The sequence below is a fragment of the Filicampus tigris genome, chromosome 1 (genome assembly GCF_054856515.1).
Source record: "Filicampus tigris isolate MCC_2025a chromosome 1, RoL_Ftig_1.0, whole genome shotgun sequence".
NCBI classification, from domain to species: domain Eukaryota; kingdom Metazoa; phylum Chordata; class Actinopteri; order Syngnathiformes; family Syngnathidae; genus Filicampus; species Filicampus tigris.
In genome coordinates, this window is record NC_141217.1 from 33473146 (window position 1) to 33483228 (window position 10083).

Consider the following 10083-nt stretch of genomic DNA (forward strand, 5'->3'; position numbering starts at 1 on the left):
ACATCCGGGCCAGACGGCAGCCGCATTTATTAGATCTGACACAGACTTTCCCTCTCCTTTAGAGAAACTGTTTAGCCATCTCAAACAAGAGCGGTCGCTGTCGAAAAGAAGAATTGCGGCGTTATCGCCAGGGACACTCGGCAAACAGAAACAACATGAGATGAAAAGCCTCATCGCTCATCCTGCAGTGGATGGAGATGTCTCGTGTTGTAGGCCACTTGAGCACTTTGCCGGCATACGGGGCGACTAAAGCAATTCATAGTGAGGACATTTTCTAGAATTATGTTTTGCCCAGTGTGATATTTGGCAGTGGAAGAAGGAGCTTTGGGATTAGTCGTCTTCCCTGGGGCTCAGTATATTTTGCTCCCACAAAAAAAAAAAAAAGAAAAAAAATGAAGAATGAGGAAAAAGCAACTACCGATACAGAAAAATGAAAAAAGTTCATGCAGCACGGCGAGCGAGTGGTTAGCACATCTGCCTCATGCTTACTTTGAATATCAGCTTGGCGATTGTGTTCATATAATAATATGACGAGGCGATTATACTGCACATTTATATGATTTTGACAGTCATAACGGCCCTCTGAGGGAAACCATAACTACGTAGTGAGCCGCAATGAAAATGAGTTTGACACCTCTGACTTAGCACATTACTGAAAGGCAAAGTTGGAAATCCTTATGCTGACTAGAATTAGTTGAAAACTGCAATAAACAGACTTGTGGTCAGCATCGCCAGATGGCTACGCCACAGCATCTCGCCTGATCCTGACCTACACTGTATACACGCACACAAACACACACACACACACACACACACACACGATTAGCTATTCAGCACATCCATCTTCGCAACAAAGCGTGCGCTGATAGCCTACCAAAAGCACTTCGCACAATCACAACTGAAACAGCCACTGATAAGATTTTTATTAAAGACCCTGTAAAGTGAATTCAGAAATGTGTTTCTAAATACGTTATACATGTTTGAGAATAATTGCTTAGAACTATGTAGTACTCATTTGTGGAGATTAGAGGGTTGAATTGTATTTCACCATTTCAGTTTTCCTGATTTTGGGGGGCGAGGCTAAAACAGGGCCCACTGATGCACTATGGCACGGGTGTCAAACTCAAGGCCCGGGGGCCAGATCTGGCCCGCGGCATCATTTTATGTGGCCCAAAAAGGCAAATCATTTTGAGTTGACTTCAGCGTTCTCTTTGAAATTGTCTTCACTGTTAACACAACATATAAGATATTGCAAGCATTGGTTACTCATCCCTCCTTTAAAATACATTGAAAAATTGTACATAGTACATTGAATAGTTGAGTATTTACTGGCTTCTGATTTCAAAACTAGTTATCCATCAATCTGTTGTGTATATGTGATAATATGATCATCCCTTTATACGGGTTCACAATCGTAACGGCCCTCCGAGGGACTCCAGAACTATGATGTGGCCCGCGACAACAATTTGTTTGACACCCCTGCACTACGGCATTCGGCACAAGTCATCCTTCCCCCACTGAATAAGAACTCGAGCAACTTCATTTGCATCAGCAATTATCCCGTGCAGGTGTGATGTGCATTTAGAAGACTGCATCTTCTGTTTACATAGTTCCACTAGCGTTGACGCTTTCAAGTGCCCTGTTGTTGTCCATGAGCACGCGCATGTGACCCAGAGAAAGGTGTGTGTGAAGAGGGGGGGGACTTTTCACGCTGCTGTGACCGCTTTAGAGCGCCTCGTTGTCACGACATGGAAACCCAGTCTACTAGCCACCAGGAGATTTAAGCGGATATATTTTTGCAGCTCGAACACATAAAGTAGCGTGAGAAAGACGCTAGATGAGATAACATCCATTTTCCAGTTTGTAGAAGTGGTACAGTATTTGATTCACAGTTCAACAGGGTGTGGTTCCAATTAGTGAACACGTCCAATAGTGTTCAAGAGCAGTGACAAATGGCTTGAATATCGAGCCTCATTTTATATTCGTGCCCATTTTTATTTCCTTTAATCGTTTAAATTTGGCAGAGTTATGAACAACACGCTTCTTTCTACGTGGTGTGTCAACTTTCCGAGTTTTTTTTTCCAATTTCCAGGGACTTGAAAACATCCAGCTGGTGAAAATCAAGGCATTTAATAAAACAAGCAAAGTAGCCTATGGAAAATTGTTTACCTATTTTTTTTATTATTATTTACAATAAATCAATGAACCAATTAATTGAACAGATAATGAGTAAAGAATTCCATTTAAAAATGCATGATATATATTTTTTCAACTTTGGCCAGGTTCTTAATCCCTTGGGTTTCAACCGTTTATAAAGTGTCATATTGACGTTGGGTTGTTCGACAGAGTGACTTGCATGTTGTATGTATGAACGCAAAGGGGAAGTGGAGCAATGTGACATGTTGGCAACCTTTGAAGGGTATTTTATTTATTTATTTTTTAAAAGGTGATTCCCCACAGTGGCTTGTGGTGTCGTCCACTCCGGGATGGAAAACAAAGCCAAACCGCACACTCCCGTCATGCAGCTGCGCCCACGTCATCTAATACCAGCACTGAAAGAGATGACTTTGCAGAAAACGCCCAGCATCTGAAACGTTCCGCTGCATTCCCCCCCCCCCCCCCCTCCATCAACGCACCCATAAAAATACAAATAAAAAGGACAGCATTAAGTGCTCCTCAGGTATGTATTCACACTACCCACATGCACACTGAGGATGACTCCCGCAGATGTTTTAACAGGAAACGGGCTTCACACGTCTGCTATTCGGCCCACGTGATGAAAATGTGTCAGTAAACATGTGAAGTCTTTGCATGGAAGGTGGGTGGGGGAGGATTGGGCTATTTTTGACTGCCTCTCACCCTACTGTATATGCCATACTATATGTGTGCCAACGACGCAGGAAAGATTTATGATCTCAACACAGGCAGCATGGTGGGTTGAGTGGAAAGCACGTCTGCCTCACAGTTCAGAGGTTGAATTTGGGCTCCAGCCTTCCTGTGTGCAGTTTCATCTTCTGCCTATGTTTGCGTGGAGTTTTTGGCAGTCAATCTTAGGGCACATGTAGAGGCAAGTATTCACATTTACACCCATTGACAATTTATGTCTTCAATGAAAACGATTAACACATGATTGGAATAATAAGGGAAAAACGTCAAATATACGGTCAATCATATCTAAAAATTCTTCACAATTCTTTTTACTTTTTTCCTGCCTGTATTTTGAATGTGTTTTGCGTTTTATTTCCTGAAACAATGACTGCGAGGCGTCTGAAAAACTATGACTTCCCAGCCATGTTATGTGTTGACTACGGTGTGAAAGTAATGAATGTGTTCTAGTTTCTTTAGAATACAACGGACTAAGCCGAAAGTCAAACTAAAGCAACGACAAGAACATATTCAAATGAGGCCTGATGACCTTTGACAATTCTGCTTGTTAATGTTTAAATGGATCACTTTCTCCTCACGTCTTTTTTTTTTTTTTCTTGCGTTTGATTTTGTCATGCGCCCCTGACATTGTATTACTAGACTCAGTCACTGTAATAATATTTCAAAAATATAATGAGTAATACGATATTACTTCATTACTGCTTAAACTTAACATATTACTGCCACGCGTGACTTTTGAACTTTTGTAATGTGTGCGTTACCCCCCAACACTGACTGTATGCAACATCTGCCTTGAAGAGATTTCTTATGCAAGCTAAATGGTGCCCCAGTCCCGGTGTGAGGACCTTATGGCTGCTTCCTTCCTTCATTAGAGCACATTGGCTTGACCTCCATGGCTCATGCTGAGCACTCACGTGGCCACACAGATGGGTCGTGTGTTCAGACTGCACGCTGCCCTGTCACCACAGACAAAATATGGCCATAATTCCAAAAAGTGTACAGTTGGAGGCAAGCTAGTGAATCAATTGCTGTATGCGGACCACTTTGTTTATTATCTTTTCCCCTTCCGGGATAAGTCTGTAGTGTCTTTCTGAATGCTGTATTTATTAGAAGTGGCAAAAGTATTCACACATGTATTGGGGTAAAAATACAGATACTTGCGTAAACCAGAGATGGGGGACTCAAGTCAAAAGACTCGAATTGTCGATTTTATGAATTGCGACTTGCTTGGAAAAAACTTCTTGACCTCTTGCTTGACCTCGAACTCAATGATTTGACAAGTCTATCTAACCATCTATCTATCTGTATGTATAAAATAAAAAAATAACACCCACGTATGTATGTATGTGTAACAAACCAAAATTCTCTTTCTCAACCCCGTTTCTCTTAAAAACTGAACCGGAGCCTTAAACTTAATCCCTTCTGTCCTCAGCACATTTTTAAGACAAAACACTACCACCACATTCTTCTTTAATTTCTTTATAAAGTTTTCTCTAATTGTCGTGTTTATTTTTGTTTGTTTTTAAGGCACAAACACAATCATTCACACTCACATTTGTGGTCTATCGAGCGGGAAGTGAACCCAAGCCGAAGTCAGGTGACTGCGACACCACCTCAACCGGAGCCACTGAAGGCCACATTTCAAGTCAGACAATATATTAAAACGATTTTACGCTCCACAAATTGGAAAGCACTCAAGACTTTGTATTTATGAGAGCATTACAATATTTTTGTAGAATACATTTCTTTTCCTGTTTGTTTGTCTCCCCCTGGCTGTTATCATGATGTGTTGATCTGTGTTCTTGAATAAAGCATTTTAAATCGCTAACTAAATAAATACATACATTTTTTAAAATAAATACTTATCGAGTTACAGTTAGGTAACAGAGTGGGGCCAGCTACGGTTGTATGATTCGGCTGGGCTTTATGTGGCCGACCTTATGGATACCAGATGTGGACCACAAAAGGACAAGTCATTCATTGATTTATGTGGGCCAAGTGCAGGTGGATTTTGCCATTTATCTCGACTTCTTCCGCTGATGTCAGTCAACCCTTAACGTAACCAAAAGTACGAAACTGCATATAAGGGTGGGAGAAAACTGGCTATACACATATGGCCCAGAGTTCTAAATTGATTTCTGGGCCAGATACTTCACTCAACAACTGGCCCACATCTTGTTTGCCAGAGTCAAGACAGTGCCTCCTTTGCCAGTCCTTGGCCATGTTCGATTCACATGCCGACTGAATGCCACCTGTGCTGGATCTAAGCCAAATGCCTTTGCTATGCGGGAAAGGATTTGCCGTCGTCGCAGACGACCAAGTACGTGAAGCGCCACCCAGCAATGCTCCATTCTGTGGCGCCGCCCCTCACCACATATATAATGAATGGCGTTGACAACAGCGCGCTGCAAGTTCACACCGAAAAGGGCTTCAAGAGCCTTAAGAGCAGCATGAACAATCTGGGTAAAACAGGTTAAATCCTTTATAAGTCCTCAAATTTTGGACATGAGAGCAATTTCATGTAATGTTCTTGTTTGCCAAAGAGGTATTTCATGAAAACAACTAGCCAGAATATCAAATCTTCTGTTTTTATTGTTGATTGTGTTCTTTATGGCATCACCGAGATCAAATATCTTAGTGTTCATCCAAAAGTTGCAAAGGCTGCTTTTGCTTTAACTTTTAAATCTGAATGCAACCCCCTCTGCACATCACTGCTTCATAATACATAAGCGAACGCCACTCGGGACCTCCGTGTACATGCTCGGCGGTCACGCCTGCCTCGAGGAGGTAAAGGCGACCCTGTCACGGTTGCAGCTGCTGCCCTCGGGTGCAATTGAACTCTGAACCTCAGTATGTCAATACAAGACATCGTTGCCACCCGTGTGTACCTGAGACAATGGCAGCTCAAGGTTCAGTGTGCGTTCTATATGTGCCACTATGGTTGAGGCGGGTGTGTCATTGAAAATGCTGCTCCCCGATGGTCGAAGTCAGACGCATTAAAAAATGGCTCCTCCTATGCGATATAGGATCATTAAAGAAGCTGCTTGTAAGCCTCCACAGGCTGTATTTCAAGTCTTACTTTACCACGGAGAAGAATTACATTTTAATTTAAGAAGTGGAAGCTTCCTCTGCTAACAGTAAAAAAAAAAAAAAAAAATGTTGGCTACTGGTGGTGCTTTGAGGTACGAGTGACCCAACCAACAGTTTTTTGGGGATACAAGCTGTCAATGAATCAATATTTTGCTTGGGCTTGCCTGCAGCTGTATGGTGACCGTAAACTCAACTCAGCTTCGCAAAAAACAGCAATTTAGCAGAGAGTGAACAATTGTGCAAAAAAAGTAACTTCAAGGTGTTATTGCCACTTCCAACTGAAGTTTACTTTCAAACAAAACATCAAACTAAGAGAATAACGTGTATTTTAAACAACCACATAATGTTGCCTTGACTTGTCCGCTAGCTTCATGCTAAAGTAAAACAAAACAGACAAGCAAATGTATAGCATCAGTGTCACGGTTTTAATATATTTGGCGCACGCATGGACACGAATAATTCCAAGCGTGCGGGGGGTTTTGAAAAAAAGTGTCTCTTTACTTCTGCAACACAGCACATCAGCGACAGTTACAGCGAGACATGACGCAATGAGCTGCATTCTGTCTCCTACTCGAAGCATGAAACTTCACGACCTCCAGTCACCTGCTATAAACACATCGCTTGCTGTACTAACTCAAAATATCGACATGTAATATGGTATGCAATATTGTACATCATACAAAAAAGTCAGCTACGGTAAATAACATGCGTCACCATTTCGTACTTTTTTTTCGATAACAAACGTGCTCAAAACCTAAATTCTACGCAATCATCACAACACTGAGGGAAACCTGGACTCAACCGCCAACAGTATTGCAACTTATTCTCAATATCATCATCTCATTTGGCACTTTTACTCACCAGCAGCACACAGCACATCAGCGACAGTTATAGCGAGTCATGACGCACGCATGAACTCTGTTTTCCGGGTCTAAAGGACCCCGTAGCTGTCTCAGGTGCCTTAATTAACTTAACAAATCTTATTTATTTAGTTAGCCACTGATTAAATACTGTAATACTTGCACATAATACATGTTGAAAATTATTGTACCAAAATAATAATAAATAAATATAAATATAAATATAAATATATATATATATATATATATATATATATATATATATATATATATATATATATATATATATATATATATATATATATATATATATATATATATATATATATATATATATATATATATATATATATATATATATAAATGGGTGAAGAGCACCCAACATTGTCCAACAACAACTACCATGGGCCCCACATAACTTCTGTATTATACTGTATTATACTACCCCCGGATGATGATGGAAGGCATGCACACTAGAAGGAGCAATATCCACTGAAGTGATGCAAAAAATGTGGCAAAAATGGTTTAAACGCTTTACTATACACTTGCATGGCTTGAAATATTTTTCTTAAATAATCCGGCGCAACAGCTGCAGCTCATACCAAGGGGTAAAATATTTAAAAGAGCTTGCAAAATCGCAAGCGAAATGGAAGTTGCGAACAGTGATGAGGAGGTCCTATCTTTTTGACGCCATGCTCTGCTCACTTTAGTTGGCATCAACGTAAAAGCTTGGTCACTTAGCATCTCTTATTTGTCTTTACCTGCTTCCGCTTTGACTGAACAAGATGGCTGACTTCCTGTGTCACTTTAGTACATGTGTCCTTGAGACTTTTTTGTGGGTCTTGTTATGATAGACATGGCCACCCAATTTTGCGCAGATTCATGAAACAGGTGTCGTGGTCAGCTTGTTGGCGCGACGAAGTGAGATTTTTGGGTGGTGGTGTGGGGGACCCCTAAACTATATCGTCAGTATCACATTTATTGGCACGTCTAAGAGGGATTCATTGCGTTTTTGATAGAGCTTATGTTAGATATAATTAGGCTGTGCAGGTGTGCCTTTATCTGAATTATGTGTTGTCCTCCCCTCTTATCGATGTCGTTAGCAAGAGTACAAGGTCCAAATCTCTGCACACTTCCGTTCAGGGCGGACCCGTCGAAGGAAGCACACTCTTTGGCTTGGATCACCTTGGCAAACCGAACGTGGCTGTGATTTCTCCCCTTTGTTCAGCGCAAATCTGTTGTAATGTCTACAACACATTTGGGGTAAGCAAACTCAAAAATATATTTTTATATAAATTATTACAGTGGTACCTTGATTTACAAGTCTAATTTGTTCCATGACGAAGCTTTGAACTCAATGTACTTGTATTACAAATCGATATTACCCATTTAAAATGAATTGAATTTTAAATGCCATTAATAATCCCCCCCAAAACAATATGGATTTTTTTAGGCCAGTGTGGATTCTGATATTTGGCAGGATAAAATACAGATACCCAATTAATAGGCCCATTAATTAAAAATATACAGAATGAATAAACTCATTAGATGGAATTCGATGTTTAGCTCAATAACGCTTACAAAAATACATTAATTACAGACAGAACATTTGACTGTTGTACAAGTTGTCCTATAGTATTTGTTTACAAATTTGTTTATTATCCGCCTATGACGGACGTCCATTTTGTAGGCGATAAACGATAGTCGGAATCTTTAAAGAAAAAAAGTACAGATTAAGCATAGTCGGAAGCCCATTTTTCCGTCTATGTCATCGTTTATTGCCTATATTCGCGTCGAGGCTTCAATGGCCGTGGCGAAGTTTCCGTTTCCCGTTTGCCGCAGCTAAGGCTTCTGGGTCCTAACAGGAGATGCATTTCGTCCAGCCGTGGTGATGCTTCCATGCCACGGCGAACAGAAGCCTGTTTAAGATGATAGGCGGACCGGCCTATAGGTGATTACTATTTGTTTTCCGACCGGACAAATGACGGACGACGGAAGGATGCGCCGGCCGCAGGCGATAAACGGACCGGGAAATTAGTAAAGTAAAATGCCTAGCTCTGTGCAAAACAAACACAAAATCTTAAAAGCACAAATATGGGATCAGCTTTAATGAGGTGTTTTTTCTAATGAAGAAAATAGCGCTGTATTGTATAAAAACATAACAGAGGGTAAAAAGAAATAAACTAGTTTTATGAATTATAATTACTATAGGGGCGGCACGGTGGTCGACTGGTTAGCACGTCCGCCTCACAGTTCAGAGGTCATGGGTTCGATCCCGGCTCCGGCCTCCCTGTGTGGAGTTTGCATGTTCTCCCCGTGCCAGCGTGGGTTTCCTCCGGGTACTCCGGTTTCCTCCCACATTCCAAAAACATGCATGGTAAGTTGATTGGACTCTCTAGATTGCCCCTAGGTGTGATTGTGAGTGCGGATGTTTGTCTCTGTGTGCACTGCGATCGGCTGGCAACCAATTGGGGGTGTCCCCCGCCTACTGCCCGAAGACAGCTGGGATAGGCTCAAGCACTCCCCGCGACCCTTGTGAGGATAAGCGGTATGGATAATGAATGAATGAATTACTATAGGCCGTCACAAAATTAAAACCTTTTGTGTTGTATGTGTGCCTTTAAGGTATGTGGCTAAGTGAGTGACATCAGGCCCACGGTTGCATCTATGGCACGCCTTTTATTTTTCACTTCATCTAAGCGGTGGCGTATAGCTGAAGCTGGCTCATAACAAAAATGTTCACATACGGACACATTACGATCGGGGTGTGAGGCGGGCTCCGAGTGCCCACTTCACAGATTTGTGATCTCCCTGCCCAATTTTACATTTCTCACCTGTAGGGGACTGCTTGCAGTTCCGCATAAATGTACCTTGCTTCTTGTATCTGCGAAAATACTAAACGCTAGGCATGGCAGCTTTATTTGTATGGCGCATTTCATACACAAGGTAACGCAATGTGCTTCACATAATTACAAAACATTTAACAGAAAAACATTTAAAAGCAGAATAATGGAATGCAATGAAAAAACATTTGAAAACATTTCGAAGCAAAGTAGAGGAATTCACATACACTAAAATTACTAAAAGATTACTTACTTTTTACCTCGATTAATTACTGAAAAACAAAACCCAGTCCAGCCCGCCCCTGCGCATATTTTCACACTATATTTGCTCTGGTCAAAAAAATAAAGCTCATAACACCCTCGCAGCCTCCAAAAAGTAAAACTTCAAACAAATAGCATTTAGT